Source organism: Rhinolophus sinicus, chromosome 3, assembly GCF_057876585.1.
Source record: "Rhinolophus sinicus isolate RSI-liver-muscle chromosome 3, RSI-T2T, whole genome shotgun sequence".
Taxonomy (NCBI): domain Eukaryota; kingdom Metazoa; phylum Chordata; class Mammalia; order Chiroptera; family Rhinolophidae; genus Rhinolophus; species Rhinolophus sinicus.
The window spans coordinates 144,285,112-144,301,413 of NC_142503.1; the positions used below are offsets into that span (position 1 = coordinate 144,285,112).

The 16,302-nt window shown below is 35.6% G+C and overlaps 3 protein-coding genes across 3 annotated transcripts in view; 2 read left to right on the forward strand and 1 right to left on the reverse strand.

Annotated features, from left to right (window-relative positions):
* FAM227B (family with sequence similarity 227 member B) overlaps window positions 1-16,302 on the reverse strand; it is a 178,791-nt gene that overhangs the window by 64,260 nt on the left and 98,229 nt on the right. The gene's annotated exons all lie outside the window — the stretch shown is intronic.
* The window catches only part of FGF7 (fibroblast growth factor 7), a 65,017-nt gene that overhangs the window by 1,862 nt on the left and 46,853 nt on the right, over window positions 1-16,302 (forward strand). The gene's annotated exons all lie outside the window — the stretch shown is intronic.
* DTWD1 (DTW motif tRNA-uridine aminocarboxypropyltransferase 1) overlaps window positions 1-16,302 on the forward strand; it is a 137,584-nt gene that overhangs the window by 562 nt on the left and 120,720 nt on the right. The gene's annotated exons all lie outside the window — the stretch shown is intronic.

Genomic DNA, 16,302 nt, shown 5'->3' on the forward strand with positions numbered 1-16,302 from the left:
TTGATTTCCTTTGAAAGAATATTTCTGTGATGTGAAATACTTAATCTGTGACTTGTGCAATTGTGTATCATTATAAAACAGAATGGAATCTGTGGTCCTCATCTGTTCATAATGAGCCTGCATTGGATTGCTTAATTATTTACCTAGACAAAAAAACAGGTTCCTCCTAACATTTTCTTTGTCTAGCTCTTCTATGCCATAGTTCTGTTACCTTAAGAGAAATGTAAATGTGAAAGAAGAAATAAAAGTGAGTTGGAAGAGATGTTAATTACATGATTTTCAATTAGTAAGCCTTACATTTTCCTCAAGAATCAGTTATTCTTTTCATGTTGAAATATCAGAGTTGGATTTATAATTGAGCAGTTATGATTAGTAACCAATTTCAATAGTATGAAATTTAATGGAGTAAAATATGTATCTCAACATATACATTAAAATTTTTAAAATCCCTGAGGGAAAATAAATTTTGTTTGTATTACTAGCACTTGAACGATGTTATTATTATATTATCTTATAACATTATGTGTTAAAGTCAATTGGAAAAGAATTTATGGGGATGATGGTGTTTGCCTAAAACAGTGCCAGGCTTGCAGTGAATACTTAAAACTTTTGTCGTTTGTTTAATGAATGGTTTTTAGGCTTCTTAACTAATGAACCAATAAACAGGAATTTGGGGAATTGTGTTTCCAATACGAAAGTGAAATCATTTTAACTATAATTGATATAGAATGTTAAGGCCATTTTAATGGATTGTTAACAGTTGTGGTTTATAATTACAGATATTAATAAAGTTATCATGTTAGTCTTAGAATATTGTTCTAATTATACTAAAGTTTAGCTAGGGAAATAACTATTTGGAGGAAAGTTTTGTGGTTAGCCACTATTATGTGAGCAACAGAATTTGGCTTATAATCAATTGATTTAGAAGTTATTGAAATTTATCCTCGATAATGGAACCTGGTGGGGAAGACACAGCTCAGGTGGAAATTATGACACATAGGTCCAATCCCTGTCTGTGAATGACTATGGAACCATTTCTTACTTTTTCTGATTCTTAATTTTTTCATCTGTAGGTTGTGGGATATGTACCGATGGTTTCCAATATACCTTCTAGGTCTTACAGTCTATTCTATTCTAAACCACAGAATATATAACATAAATGTGAAAAAATATAAGTAGTCATTATATAATTATCATACACATTGAATGAGATGAAAGTGAATATTATTTCAATGATTAGACGAGCTGTCAGAACTAATTTCAAATTGTAGTCATAAGGTTATCAAACCTAAACACTGTAGAATTATTCTATATACTGACTAATTCCTTTTGACTGCTTTTGTCAAATAATTAAAAAGTGAAAAATAAGATGTAAAATCCAGTAAAAATGAATAATATGCATAATTATTTGGAATCAAAATATTTATAGTAGGAATGCATTCACATATGTAAGTTGCGTTAAAATTTCTTAAACCATTAAACACAAGCATTTGAAATATACACGAAATGCTAAAGTTATTTTGTAGTTTGAAATACAATTTAGCACTAACCTTGAGTAATCATAAAGCCAATTTGGTAAGCCGTCTCTCCTCTAACACTAATTCTACAGTAAGAAATAAAGGAAGAAAAAAGAAAGGAAGAAAGAAAGAAAGGAGAGAAAAAGAAAGGGAGAAAGAAAGAAAAAAAGATACTCTATATCATTATAAATTAAAATGTCACAATACCAAAGTACTGAAATACATGATATATATTATATAAATAACCTTCACTTCTATAAGCCATATGTGTGTGTGAATATATATATATATATATATATATATATATATATATATATATATATATATATTTCTTGATCTGGTAAATTCTCCTGGAAAGGGAAACTTACATTGGGATCCTTAAAGTAAGCCCTAAAACTGTTATCAAGCTGTGCCGCTATCCTTATTGAAGATGGAGCCAATCAGGCTTCTCCATAGTTAAAAAGATGCTAATTTACTGTTGTCTATAGGAAATCCTAAAACAGAGTAGGAAAAACTTTATTGAAAAATATATGGAGAATAACTTATTAGAAGACAATTCTGATAGTTATTTCCTATTATGATTATTTTTTAGTTGAAATTTATTGGGATGACAATGGTTGGTATTTCCTATTATTTAAGGGGCAGACTTACTAATCTTAGGAGTGAATACCCCATACATAAAACATGCAAATTGACTTATGTGAAGTTGAAGCTACTGTATCTGGATACAAAGAAATCCAAGTACAAAGAAAAGGCTCAACAGCATTTGTTTAAAAAGTCAAAGATGAGAAACTTGAAATCACAACTATGAAGATTGTTTACGTTCCACAGTCATTAATTGAATATATGAGCAAATGAACAAAAGACGTTTCCTTCCAATTTTCATGAGAATGAGTTAAAAAGTAATTAGATTGTCTACTAGAATAAAATGCAGCAGAGTTCAGAAAGTGATAAAGATCAGAGTCAAACTCTGAATTTCATTTTCAATATTCTGATCCCTTAAATTTATTAACAGGTTGTTATGGTAAACACCCGTCTTTGGAGGTCTTTTAAGATAGCATAGATTTAAATTTCTTAGATGATAACATTTTGCATGAAAAGTTAGATGTCAGCTATGTGAAGCATAATTGTTCTCTGAGTTACGATAAGTGCATTCTCATGGCTTTGCATTGAATGAAAGGAAAGGGACCTGAGCATCTTAATGACTCTTGAAGGGCGCTTACTTCACCAGCATCAGCATAGCTTCTTCTCGTTAGAATGTAGTTTATAAGGTATTCCTAAGATAATACACTGGAGTGAGTAGGAGAGGTGGAAAATCTGGGTGTGAAATTCTGTTTCCAGAAGGTATTGGGCTGGGGTAGTAGACAGAAGGTGTGGAGAAAGAGAAAGGGGGTGGTAGGGAGGTGGATATGATAGCTTGTATCTCTTATCTCAGGGAATTAAAAAAATTTCTTAAGCTATTTTGGGTTACGAAGGTGTCACTTCAGTCTTATCTTAATTATAGTGTCGTCTTGTGAAATATTTTAAATTTATGTTAGAATGAGTAAATTGAAGAAAATGTGTATCAAGGAACCCAACAGAATTAAGACTGATATTAGTAGACATATAAGCTAGACCCAAACTGTGTAAATGTAGGAGTCCATTCATGCCACGATATGCTGGACCACATATCTGACTCTTCAGAGGACAGGGGCTGTTTGAGGAGAACTGGTCCTGAGACTGCGTACTATGGTTATCCAGGAGGCAAGAAAGCCTCTCATCTGAACTTGTTCTCTCTGGTGGCTCCACATTTAGCCTTACAGTAGGTTTCTAAGTGATGAAACTAGAACCTAACCTGAACTAATAATAAGGGTATTAAAAGCATAAAATGTCCCTCCAAAATGAAATATCATGTTCTCTGCAGAAGGAGAGGATTAATCACATCATAAAAGGACTGGCAATGGATAGCCAATACTTCCACTTCTGTTGTCAGAACTCTCCCATTGGGGACAAGGCCAGAGGGTGAATTTAGATAGTCATTGGACCAGGCAGCCATCAGCAGACAGAAGCAATCACTCCACACCTGACAGAAATAACACTGCTGTTTAAGCTGGGAATTGAGGTGCTGAGTGAGAGACAGCAGCAGTGCACTGGGCAACAGACAAACGCCCTGAGAGACAGATGTGGAACGGGGAACTCAGTCCCTCAGGATGAGTTTCTTGCTGTTGGTATCCAATTACTAAAAAAGTTTGCTCTTCTTAACAATGGTTAATATCACTCATTCTTTTTAAGGAGGAATCCTTAATTGTCATAAACCATCAGTTCAAGAAAAAGTACGCCTCACTTGTTATAGTTAAGCATTCTAAATTCCATAGAAAGAAAAGGATTAGCCTTTCTGAAAACTGGGCCAGTGATTTGGCAATATTCTTTTTTGGATTGTTAGACTGTGATGGGATATGGCCTAACAATTGGAAAAAAGCAAATAAACAGTGTTGTTGGATTTGACTTTGGCTATAAAATCCTCAGCGACACAATTGTCAACAATTCTTTGGATAAACTCCTATTTAACAACAATCTCTGCAAGTAGCTAGCAAATATACATAAATATGGAGATGGTAAACTTGCTTATGCTCCAGACAGTTCTTAACAAGTTATCTAAAGGAACAATAATTCATATTATCAAAGTAAAAAACAAGAAAGCAAGGATAACGCCACCTTTCAAAAATAGATGATGAGAAACATATCTATGGAGTTGAACCAAAATCCTAGCATTATGGACAAGATGGAATCCTGTGGAACTGATGACCAGCATTCCCTTAAGTAAACTGTCAAGGATTTAACTTATGGACGATGGATAAGATGCTGCAGAGCAGATTTGAAAATATTCACTATTCTTTAAGAAGTCTAATATTAAAGATTATTTTTCATTTTATGGGTTTCCTCTTTTTGGGGTGCTAATAAAAGTGCCTGGCATTTATGAAGCGCTAATAACTTAATTTGTTGCCACAGGTACATCTCTTACTTATTTTGTAAATCCTCATCTGAACTATCACTTTCATTTCTTTATAACCCAGAGCACCTGAACATATATTTTCCCTTGTGACTCAGCTGTATTACAACTCTTCAGTCTACAGTGTTAGAGCAATCAGAAACCCAAGTAAATTGGAGAGAAGGCAAGAAGCCAGCTTTTAGATATATGGAAGGTTTTCCTTTTCTAGGTTTTTCTAGCTCTCAGCCTTGGGTAAATATTGTAACCAGCTGGGGAACTTAAAAAAAACACAAAAAACTAATGCCAGGTCCCACCCACAAAGATTCTCATTAAATTGATTTGGGGTGCAGCCTGGACATCAGGAATTTTACAGGCTCCCTAGATAATTCTGACATGCCACCAAAGCTGAGAAACACTGGACTAAAGGGATCACATTAGATTACTTGGGAAAGCACAGCTCAGTTCAGTCAGAATCTCCAGAAGGTAGGGAGGACCGAGGCATAAGTGCTTGCTAAAGCTCTCTAGTGATTTTACTGGGCAGGTACAGTTGAAAACCACTAATTAATGGGACCAAAGGTTCTAATTCAGCCTGAATCCTCTCAGGTATTACAGGAATGTTTCGGAACCTTTAGAGGGTTCCAGAGTTAACTTGTATCCTGCAGGCTTTTGAAACAGACTTATCAGGAATGAATCTCTGACTTACGCATTGAGGAAGTTCTTCTGGGTCCATTTGACCTCTCTGACAAATCTTAGTGGTTCCAAAATTTGGTGAACTGGCCTGGACATACGTGTGATGACAGCCCTAAAGCTGCTACATAAGAAGGCTTCTTTGGTGAGTGAGTTTGTTGCAGGGAAGAATAGGTCTTGCGTCACAGTCTCACAATGACAGGCAGGTCGGAATATCTCCTGACTCTTCCCAGTGGTGCTGCAGCAGGGGACCTGGGGCATAGGCTGATGTCAGTGCCAGCTTACTTGGCACTTAAATGAGCCGTTTACAACCATGAACACAGATGCCCCCAAATTCAGGGAGGTTCTCACCTCCTAGGGCCACCCCACAGAGTTCAAAGGCAGTGACTCAAAGGGACAACCTCCAGTCTAGACAACCCAGGGGGTAAGAAACCACAAGCCTAGCGGGTCTGATCAGATCAGTGAAAAGGATATGAAGCTAGAGGTTGCTTCTCTTTGTAAGTTTGGGATCAAGGTAAAGCTTTCTTTTCTAAGGATCCTCGCTATCTTCTGCTGTATCAAATAACTTTGCATAGCACAGTAACTGCTTTTACATCACTATTGAAATACAGGTCTTTTCTATATGTTTAATTTCACATACGGCACATAGAAGATAAGGCAGGAATTGTATATATGTAAGTAATAAGGAGAAAACTAAGTAATAAGGAGAAAAGAAAAACTCATTAAATGAAGTGGGCTTCCATATGAATTCCTCCCTTTCCTATACCATATTTAATCTTTCATTTTATAAAAAGACATTTTATCAAGTATGACTGACAAACAAAAAGTTGTACTTATTTAAAGTATACAACTTGATGAATTGGGAGATAAGTATGCATCTGTGAAAACATAACCACAATTTATTCCATGAACATATCCATCACTTCCACAAGTTTCCTCCTGCCCTTTTTATTTATAATAATAATAATAATTATTATTATTATTGTGATAAGAACACTTAACATAAGATTTATCCTCTTCACAAACATTTAAGTATACAATACAGTATTGTAAACTATAGATACTATACTGTACAGTAGATATCTTGGACTAATTCATCTGGCATCACTGAAACTTAGTACACTTTGATTAATACCTCCCTGTTTCCTCCTCCCCCCAGCCCCTAGCAAACACATTTTATTGTCTGCTTCTATGAGTTTGACGATTTTAGATTCCTCCTATAAGTGGTAGGTATGTAGTATCTGTACCTCTGTGTCTCGCTTATTTCACTTAGCATATGTCCTAGTTCACATCCAATCTTTCTATATGAAAAAATAGGTTGGAAAACGAAGATTCTCTGCCTTTCACATGGTTCTGAAAGCTGCATTAAAGAGTCTCTGAACATTGAACTTTACCAAGATTCCTATCTGCACTTGAGATTTTATCTGTACCTGATTAAGTAGAGAAGCCACACCAAATCCACTAACAAACATCATTCAAGTTACTTAGTTAGGTTTGAATGGGTTTGTGTAGTAACAGATAAAGACAAAGGGATTGGGGTGGGGAAGGAGAGAAGAGAATTATCCAATATCCACATCCAGGTAAAACTTGTCTTTTAGGCAGAAAACATCATTATCAGAAGGAAAAAGTTGGATGAATATTGGAGAGAACAGACTCTACAGGATCTCCAGCTGCTCCAGGCAGCTTCCCTGCAGAAGACTATAATCACCTCTGCTGGAGTGGACAGCAGTACTTGATAGAGCCCTGACCTAGTGTCCTGCTAAGAACAAATAGGGATAAAATATCTGCCTGTGAACAGGAAAGAAAAAGGTGAGAGAGGAAAGGAAAAAGAACTTCATATAAAAATTAATGGATTTTGCACTTTAAGTTTAGCGTGAATTTAAATACAAAGGATTCTCATAAGATATAGCTGTACTAACTTTTTAAATGAACTTAAAAAATAAGAACAATGGAATACAATAAATTGATAAGATAGTAGGGGAGGATTTCTGAGGTCAAAACAAAACAAACAAAACAAAATAGTTTACAGAGGGGTTGAAACGATGACAAGAGTATTGCAGATGTTACTCAAATAGGAGGCTTGGATCTACTAGTTGAATTTGTGCCTAAAACTGTAATCATCTTTGCTTATTTATCAGGAAAATTCTGAAACTGAGTTTATTTTTATGATTTAAGACAAGAAAAATGAAGCATATTTCAACATACTTAAATACCAGATTTATCATGTTCCATTGAAAACTATTATAATACTTTCCATTTATCTGCCTATTTGAACTTTAGCTATAATTGTAGATCAATGTTGAGAAAATGATTTGAGATCAAATTCGGAATCAACTCAGCCTGCAGTTTTTTTATTTTAAAGGCAGCAATTCCAAACTTTGTTTCTTAGAATACTAGTGTCCCTCGACATATTAATGGTGTTTCCTGCAGCACGGCTTCTGTGGCTAACCAATTGAGAAATAGTAGGTTAAATAAAGTTGAACAAGTTTTTCACAGCAGAAATTCTCTAAGTCTATATTACACTAATATGAGTTGCAGAATTCTAGGAGCAGACTATATACTGGGGGTGCCAAAAAAATGTATACAAGTAGACACTTTGGTCAGCGTTGCTCAAGCAGTAGTTTGCCGTAATCAGAAGTGTCTGGACACTGATGGTAACCACTTTGCTCACCTCTTGTAACTGCAGAAACGTGACTTGTATTCATCTTCTGTTATCGGTATATATTATTACAATTTTAATAGTTTTCCTTTCTTAAAAGGTGTATACATTTTTTGGCACCCTCTGTATATGGTTTCCCAAACTTAGTTGACAAGAGAGCACACACAATCCCACAATCCCCTTACCCTCTCCACTCTCACCCCTGATTTGGGTACAACATTTAAATGTCATTAAATTGCAACTTGAAAGCTACTGGATCTATCTATTGTGTAGTGAAGAACTAAACCAATCTTCTATTTAGTTGTTTGTTCCAAATAAGAAGGCTATAAAATTGACCTGAATCAATATTTTATGAATGACCTTGGTTTAAGAATTTGTGTCAAAGTCAGGAGTTTGCATATGATTTTGGATATTAAGGTAGTATTTTGGATATGGATGATGTGCTGAAATCCAGAGATTTGCAATGAGATTAAAGCCTAGTTTGAAGCTCTTTCTGAGTTCTGAGCAACTTTATAGAATCATTCTCCTAATCTGAAATCATGCCCAATACCTATTATTTGGGAAACCTAGAAACCGACCATGCAATATGGTTATTTCGCATGCAATAACCTAAAATGTTTTAGGATTCCAACATGATTGAAAAATTCTTATCTTATGTACTTGAAAACAGGCACATAATATGTTTTTTTCGAAAAAGTAGTTTGAGCAAAAGTTGAAGTTATTTCAATCATATCAATAAAGAACAACTTTCATTTACTAGCCAAAAACTATTTAGAAATATGAAATTTAGTATAATGTGAAGGGAGAACTGCAAATTTAATAATTAATTTCAATATCCTTTGAAGAAGTCACTTACTGGAGATTTAAAATGGAATTGCTTTTCTAGCCACACACAACACATTTGCCTTGTCTTATTATGGTTCTTTCTGTTCGCATTTGGTAGTGCCACTAGAATATCAGTTCTGAAAAGATTAGCATCATATCTTAACTCTTCCTTCTGTCCCCCTGTGGTAGAGGAAGCAGTACTTAGCCCAATGCAAGAGGTGGAAGAAGGGAGAAGGATTGGCAATCACTCAATACATTTCTCCCTTAAATTTTTACACATCTAATTTAGTTATAGGTAAGAAAGAGATTACTTAAATTATTATGCAAATTTAACGTGGACCAGAATTGAAAGCCTTGCTGAAATAAAAGAGGAATAAGTACACCTCACTTCTCTCCTATTCTGTATCATTAAATAAAGTCTTGGCCTCTAGAATCCATTTGACTTAGTGTTTTCTAGGTAATTTCAAGAGACTAGTGGATAAGTTTTATTGTAGAGGCCAATGATCTAAGCAAGCAGGGGTATCACTGGTGATCCTGGAAGAGTGACTGACAGAGCATGGTGAGGTCAAGTCCTGGAAAGGGCCCTTCTCGACACCCATTCTTATTCTTATCTGACTGTCAACTAATTTCTGTACATCAAAAACTATATGCAGAAAAAAATTCATAGTTGGTATTGGTTTGAGGAATATATGCATTAAAAAGAGACAGAGAAGGAAAATCTTTAAGAATTAAATGAGCTATACTAGTAAAAACAAGCAGCGGGTTGATAAATTTTGGGTAAGGACCTGCCTACTTCTTAGTAGAACTTATAAGACTCATCCTGGAGTGGGAGACCAGTGTTGAAGAGAGGAGAGGACATGAGTATAGGGAGAGAGAGCTGGGGAGAAGTGGAAAGCTGGTGAATATGCTCTCAATTTGTTTTAGTGGCAGTGGCCTCATCCTCGTATAGTCTTTTGGCGTCTTAATGGTGTCTCTAACTGTACTTCTGACCACAGGCCTGGTTAGTCTGGTTCAGACTGGGGCAGTCATCATGGGGAGTTCACCTGTAGGTAGCAGATGGTTTCCTCCCTGTTTGCTTGAAAAATGAAGATCTGATACCAAACTTTGAAAAGTGGATGACGTTTTTTAGTCATGTATTAATTCAGTAAAGTCATTGATACTTCCCTATGCCAGACTGAAGCTACAGTAGTAAGTAGTAAATAATAAGTATGAAAGAGTAAGTCCGCAGTCCATGTTTTTTAGAGAAATAACAGTGTACTTGGAGGTGGAGGGTGAGCTACAAGTCAGAGGAGGAATGTTTAGCACCCATTAGGGCGTTGCCTATCTCAGATCGAGGAGGAGGACAGGGAAGGCTTTTCTGGAAGAAAAATGACTTGAGGGATGAGCAGGATGAGAGAGAGAACAAATGCATTACCTTCAGAGCAAATACTGTCTGTAGGTGATGGATAGATAGTAAGAGAGTAGTAAAAGGTTGGGAAATGGAAAGTGATTTAATATTTTTCCAGGTATCAGTGTTAAGCTCACAAAAGTAAATCTTTTCCTTCTATTAAAAATATGAGAAAAACATTTGACTTTTATTAATTTTTAGACTTTGTCTGGTTGCTATGTTTACTAAAAATGCCTATTTCCTTTCAAGAGTAACTTTTTGAAGGCATATTTTACATTATAATAAACATAAATTAAGTTGAAATAATATTGCTTTTCTAGATAACTGCCTATTTTTCTCTTTTTAATGCCTTTTCAATCTTTGATCATAATTGTAAACTGCATAAGTCAACTCTTCACAAATAATCACTGTCAAAGCTACATTAACCTTATGAAGGATTCCTCCCCACCCATAATAGTTTCTAAAAAGTGAAACAGTGGTATTGAGGCATATGTTTAGCCTTAAAAACAAAATTATGGAGGTTATCTGCCACATTCTTTAAGCTAAGACAACTTTTACTACCATTAGAGTCGGATCACCTGTTTCCACTGTTTAACCAGGACGCTCAGTAGTCAAGCATTTGGTCAGTTAACTTACAAAGAATAGATATTGAATAGTAGGCCTATTGAATTCACTGTGTGATTAACATGGTTATATATTAAAAAGCATGTTCAGAATACTGCTTTAAACCTTCCAGTTTCCTTACAGCCAACACAAGTTACTAAGAGACTTTGAAGGAGAAGCAGTGAGGTATTTTTAAGTAACATTTTACCCACAATGAAAACACAGGCCATTGATAATATTTGAAGATAACAAGAACAATTACTACAAGAGGTGAACGTGCTGAGTGTTTACTGTGTACCTGGCACTGGAAACACTTTATATGTGTTATCTAATTTAATCTTCACAGAACACTTCTAGGGTTGGCAAAGTTAAGTTCATTTGGCAGATGGGGCAACTTTGACTCACAGAGTTAAGTAACTTGCTCTAGGTTCTATAGTCAGAGTTGGGATGTGAAACTAAGACGGCTGAATTTCAAAGTTATCACCACATGTATTGCTATACTGTCACCGGTATTATTAAAATATCACATATTAATTTGCATTTGAATAACTATAAACAGCTGAAATTTTCTTCTCTGTAACATGACCTAATGAGTACTTGGCATTATCTTCCTATTACTAAATAAAAACTGTACTCCAGCTTTCCTTGTACACAACATTGCCATCTGTCTTCCCCTGAGTTGGCATAGAAACTTTATTTTGCTTACAAATTGCTACAGATGCTGAAAAATTTAATTTGGTTGTGTTTTAAACACACTTCTGATATTTATTTAAAACATTTATACTTCTGTTCATTAGTCAATGTCCTAAATTATTATAGAATATATACATATACACAATTTAATTGCAAAGAATCAGTCATTTTAGGAGTACAGCCAGATAGTTGTCCTCTCTAACGGCCACTAAATCCAAATAGGACACACACAAAAATAAATAAAAGAAACAGCAGAGAGTTTGTTCTAACAAGCACTTCTGAAGGATAGGTTAAAAAACATAGTTTCAAATGAGAAACAGAAACTCATAGACACAGACAATAGTTTAGTGGTTACCAGAGGGTAAGGGGGTGGGGGGTGGGAGATGAGGGTAAGGGGGATCAAATACATGGTGATGGAAGGAGAACTGACTCTGGGTGGTGAACACACAATGGGGTTTATAGATGATGTAATACAGAATTGTACACCTGAAGTCTATGTAATTTTACTAACAATTGTCACCCCAATATATTAAAACAAAAACAAAAAAACAGTTTCCTGGAAAATTAGTTCTTTCTTTTGTCCATGCATGCCATGTTCGCAATTTATTTCTAATCTTCATTGCCCAATTAAAAGAAAGAGGCAAAAGAAAGAGAATAAAAATGATGAGTTAGTGCAAAGACAGTGCATCTGGAATTCTATATTTTTAAGGAATATTTTTGGGAGTGATTCTGTGAATCATATTATATCTCTGTTTCTCAGTGTTGTTCAGAAAAATAGCCACATGCATTCTGTGCAACCTGACTGACCTTAGGTTATTTCATTATTTTAAAAATATCCTAGAATGTTTGTATTCGGAAAGTTTCAGTGGCTCTTTCCAGCAACTAGAATACTATTTATTGCAATACTGATTGAGCATATATTGTGTGCTATGTACCGTGGATACGTAGATAAATATGGTAAAGCCCACTGTTTGAAAATTTCAGCCTACTTGGGAGACCAAGACCAAAGACTCAGTTTTGATAGAATGTGGTAAATATGTGATGAGATATGTTCAGAAAGTTAGGGGACCATAGTGAAGGACAGATCTCAGAACAAGGGAGAGACTGTTAAAGGGCATTATGTTTGAACTATATCTTAAAGAGCTAGTGGGAGTGAGCCAGGCTACAAAGGGGGTAGGGAACGGGGAAGGGAGTCAGAAGAAAATTGTACATTTCTTCCTGGAAAATAGTACATGCAGAAAAACTGAGTGATGTGTCAGTAGGTATGTATGGGAATTAGTATTCAGGATGTGTCAGTAGTGATGTATGGGAACTGAGTGATGTGTCAGTAGGTATGTATGGGAATTAGTATCAAGTTCAAGGTAGGAACGAGGGAGAGATGAGACTGCAGTGAAGTCTCATTTATTGGAAAGTTGTTTTCTATTTTAGGGAACATGTACTTCATCCCATAGGTAATAAAAAACTATTGAAGAAGAATGCAGAAGCAATAACTAATCAAAAATAGTTATATTACTCACAAAAATGGCCTGATGGTTAATATCTGCTAGTAACCTAAACACTTATTTAAAAAAAGTAACCCCTTTTCTTACCAAAGTTTCTTACCAGAACACCCACAAGTAGCAAAATTAGCTCATGTTAATTAATATCCATTACTTTACTCTACCCACTCTTCTCTATAGGGGTTTAGGAATGGACTAGATTGTCAATTAGATAAAAGAAAAGCAGAACAAGTAGTTTTAAACAATTCATTTATAATTTATCAGTCTTGGTTTAGCATACCAATAGTGCTCTTTTAGTATAAACATTAATACATATTTACCACTTAGGAGTAGATTGAATTGATTAGAAAGCGAGAGGCAGCATGGGGACATGGAAATAATACCATATTAAGTATTAGGGGACCTGGGTTTTGATTATTTTTCTTCCAGTAATTAATTGAATGACCTTGGACAAGTACTTAACTATCTGGGCCTCAGTTTCTTTTTTTTTAATATAAAATGAAAGCAGTCAGAGCAGACTGCTTGAATAGATTTCAATTACAAAGTTAAGCATGAGAGAGAGAGAGAGAGAGAGAGAGAGAGAGAGAGAGAGAGAGAGAACAAGAATATGTATTAGCTATCTATTGCACAACATTGATTATCTCACAGTGTCAGAGGGTCAGGAATCTGGGAGCAGCTGAGCTGAGCAGTTTTAGCTCAGGATCAAGGTTGCAGTCTTCTTAAGACTCAACTAGGGCTGAAGGATCTGCTTCCAAGCTCTCTCACATGGTAGTTGGTAGGTATCAGTTCTTAGCAGGCTATCAGCCAGAGGCTTCCTCTTTACCAGGTGGGAATCTCCATAGTCTTCCTCAGTGTCCTCATGACATGGTAACTGGGCTCCCCTAGACGGAGCATGAGAGAGGGAGAGAGGGTAGGAGAGAGAGAGGGAGCAGGAGTGCACTTCCAGCATGGAATCTGCAGTGTAATGTACCTTGACTTCTGCCTTATTTTGCTGGTCATACAGACTTACTCTAGGAAAACGTGGAAGGGAGCTTCACGAGGGTGATCATTAGAGGCCAAACCAAAGGTGCGCTACTACACGTGGTTTTGGCATCTGAAGAACTTCTAGTCACCTTGGGAATCAAAGTATACATAAAGATTAAGTTAAAGCAACAATTGAGGAGAAACAGAGTGGTAAGTTTGTGAAAATAGCCTGAAGAACAGAGAACTCTGCTTATAGAAACTGTGAATCTGGCTTAAGTTCTCCTTAGGAGGCGTGTTGCTCTCTTCTCTTACTGTAAACTCAGAGAGGAAAATTTTTAGTGTGTTAATACCCACTTTGTAGCACTGAGAAAGAAGTGACATGATTTGCTTGAAAGCACACTGATGGTTGTATGAGACAAAGCCAACTCCATTCCGAAGACTCAGGGCTGGAGCCTTGAGAGCATCTAGTCCAGAGATCTTGACATGGAGTTTGCATTTGGTTCTCAGGGAAGTTGGGAAGGAAAAAATGCACACAAAATATTGGGGAGCAGATTCAAAGCTGTCATAATTTTCAAAAGCACCTGTGTTTCCAAAAAAAAAAAAAGTATAACAAGCACTGATTTAGCCATCATGCTCATCTTATTGATGAGGGACCTGAGACCCAAAGAAGGAAGGTAACATTTCAAAACCACATCATGAACAAGTGGCCGTGTTTGTTTGGACTACAATTGAAGTCTTCTGGTTTTTAATTCAGTATTATTTTAGTTACATCCACTGTATGCAATATGCATTGTTACTGTGGTTTGTAAAAGCAAAAACTTTGCAGATTTCCTTCTATTAATATACTCTTATTATTAGGATCATTTTCCCATTTGTCCTCCCACCAACAGTTAAAAAGTGGGTATTTTTTAATATGTAAAAGAGTCATCAGAGAGGGGAGAATATTGCTCCAAAGTGCTTATAATGAAAACCGAGTGTTTATACATTAGAAACAAAGAGATCAGCATATAGATTATAGTTGTTCATCTATAACATAAACACAAGTACTGATCCCATATATTTATTCATGCACTTGACAAATATTTTTAAGCACTTAACTGCCAGGAACTGTGCTAGTTGTTGGGGATATAATAGAGCAGGGCTCAGGAGAGAAACTATTTCTGCCCTCACAGTTTCTAGCAGTGCTTCCCTATCTGCCATTTCCAATCTGTTTTTCCTATCAAACCTGTTGAGTGGTGTGGGCAGCTCATAACTGGCGGATGGCAAGAACTGAGTAGAGACACAGGTGTCATGTAGAAGCCAAAACAGGGTATTATTTTAAAAAGAAGAAAAACAAATGGTAGGGTATTTGAATTGCTTGGAATAAATAGCAACAAGTTATAATTGAGTTTTTTTTTTTCCTGTTGAATGCTTCAATAACTATGCTATCAGGTTAGGAAATTATTAAGGACATAGAATAAGGTAATTAGTGAGTACTCTATGCAAAGCAGTAATGTAATAGCTGAGGTGGGAAGTAAGGGGTAAAGAAAGGGGAGATGGTGAAAAGGGAGTTGGAGAAGAGTTGATATAATAAATGTAAAGAAAAATAACACTTCAAACTGTTGGTCCTAAAGTCTAGGAGAATATAATCATGTAATGTAGATTTCCTAGCACCATTATAATTTTACATAAATAAATGAATTTTTCACTTACTGAAATAAAGATGTTATTTTCAATTTTAATTTTCGTGTACATTAAAACTATAGTATATTGCTAAATAACAATGTTTTGTTAATTCATCTTATTTGCTATTTAAAAAGTAAAGATGAAGTCATTAGTATATTACAGTTGGGAGTAGGCTGACAAGAATTTCACTGGAGAAGACTTCTGATAAAAAGGGGAATACTTTTAAAGTTAGGAGCCACTAAACATGGAAAATTTTAACTAAATGTCTCATGGAGGTAAAAGGCAATTTGATTTAGTTCATTAGGATTTAAATTAAGAATGCAATTTAACTCAACATTTATGGAGTACCTTTAATGTAAAAGGTGACATTGTGTAATACAGGCTATGAAGATAAATAATATACTTTTGCCTTTAATGCGTTTCTATAGGAGATAATAACCAGTTTCATACGAACAAGGGAGAGGCCAGGAAAATAAAAGGGAATGCTTCTAGGTCCACCTAAAGAGATGAAGGGGACAGAGTAAAAGAATTAGGAAAGGAAAGTTTCCTGGAAAAAGTGCGTTTGAACAAAAGGGGGATTGGTTGGAAGGTTTCACAAGAGGATGAAGAGCTTTCCAGGCAGAGGACAAATGCAATAGGGCAGTTGTGAAGCACGGTGAGTCCTGGCCTGGCTAGCAGGAGGACATGGTGCAAGGAGAGCGGTAACACAGAGTTAGTAAATGGACAAAATGATTCATAATGTATTTTAACTTCATGTTATGAAAAGAGAAGATAGGAGAGCAAAAAGAGGGTCAAAGGGAGAGACAAAAGAAGAATGTGAGGAAGTAAATAGAGAA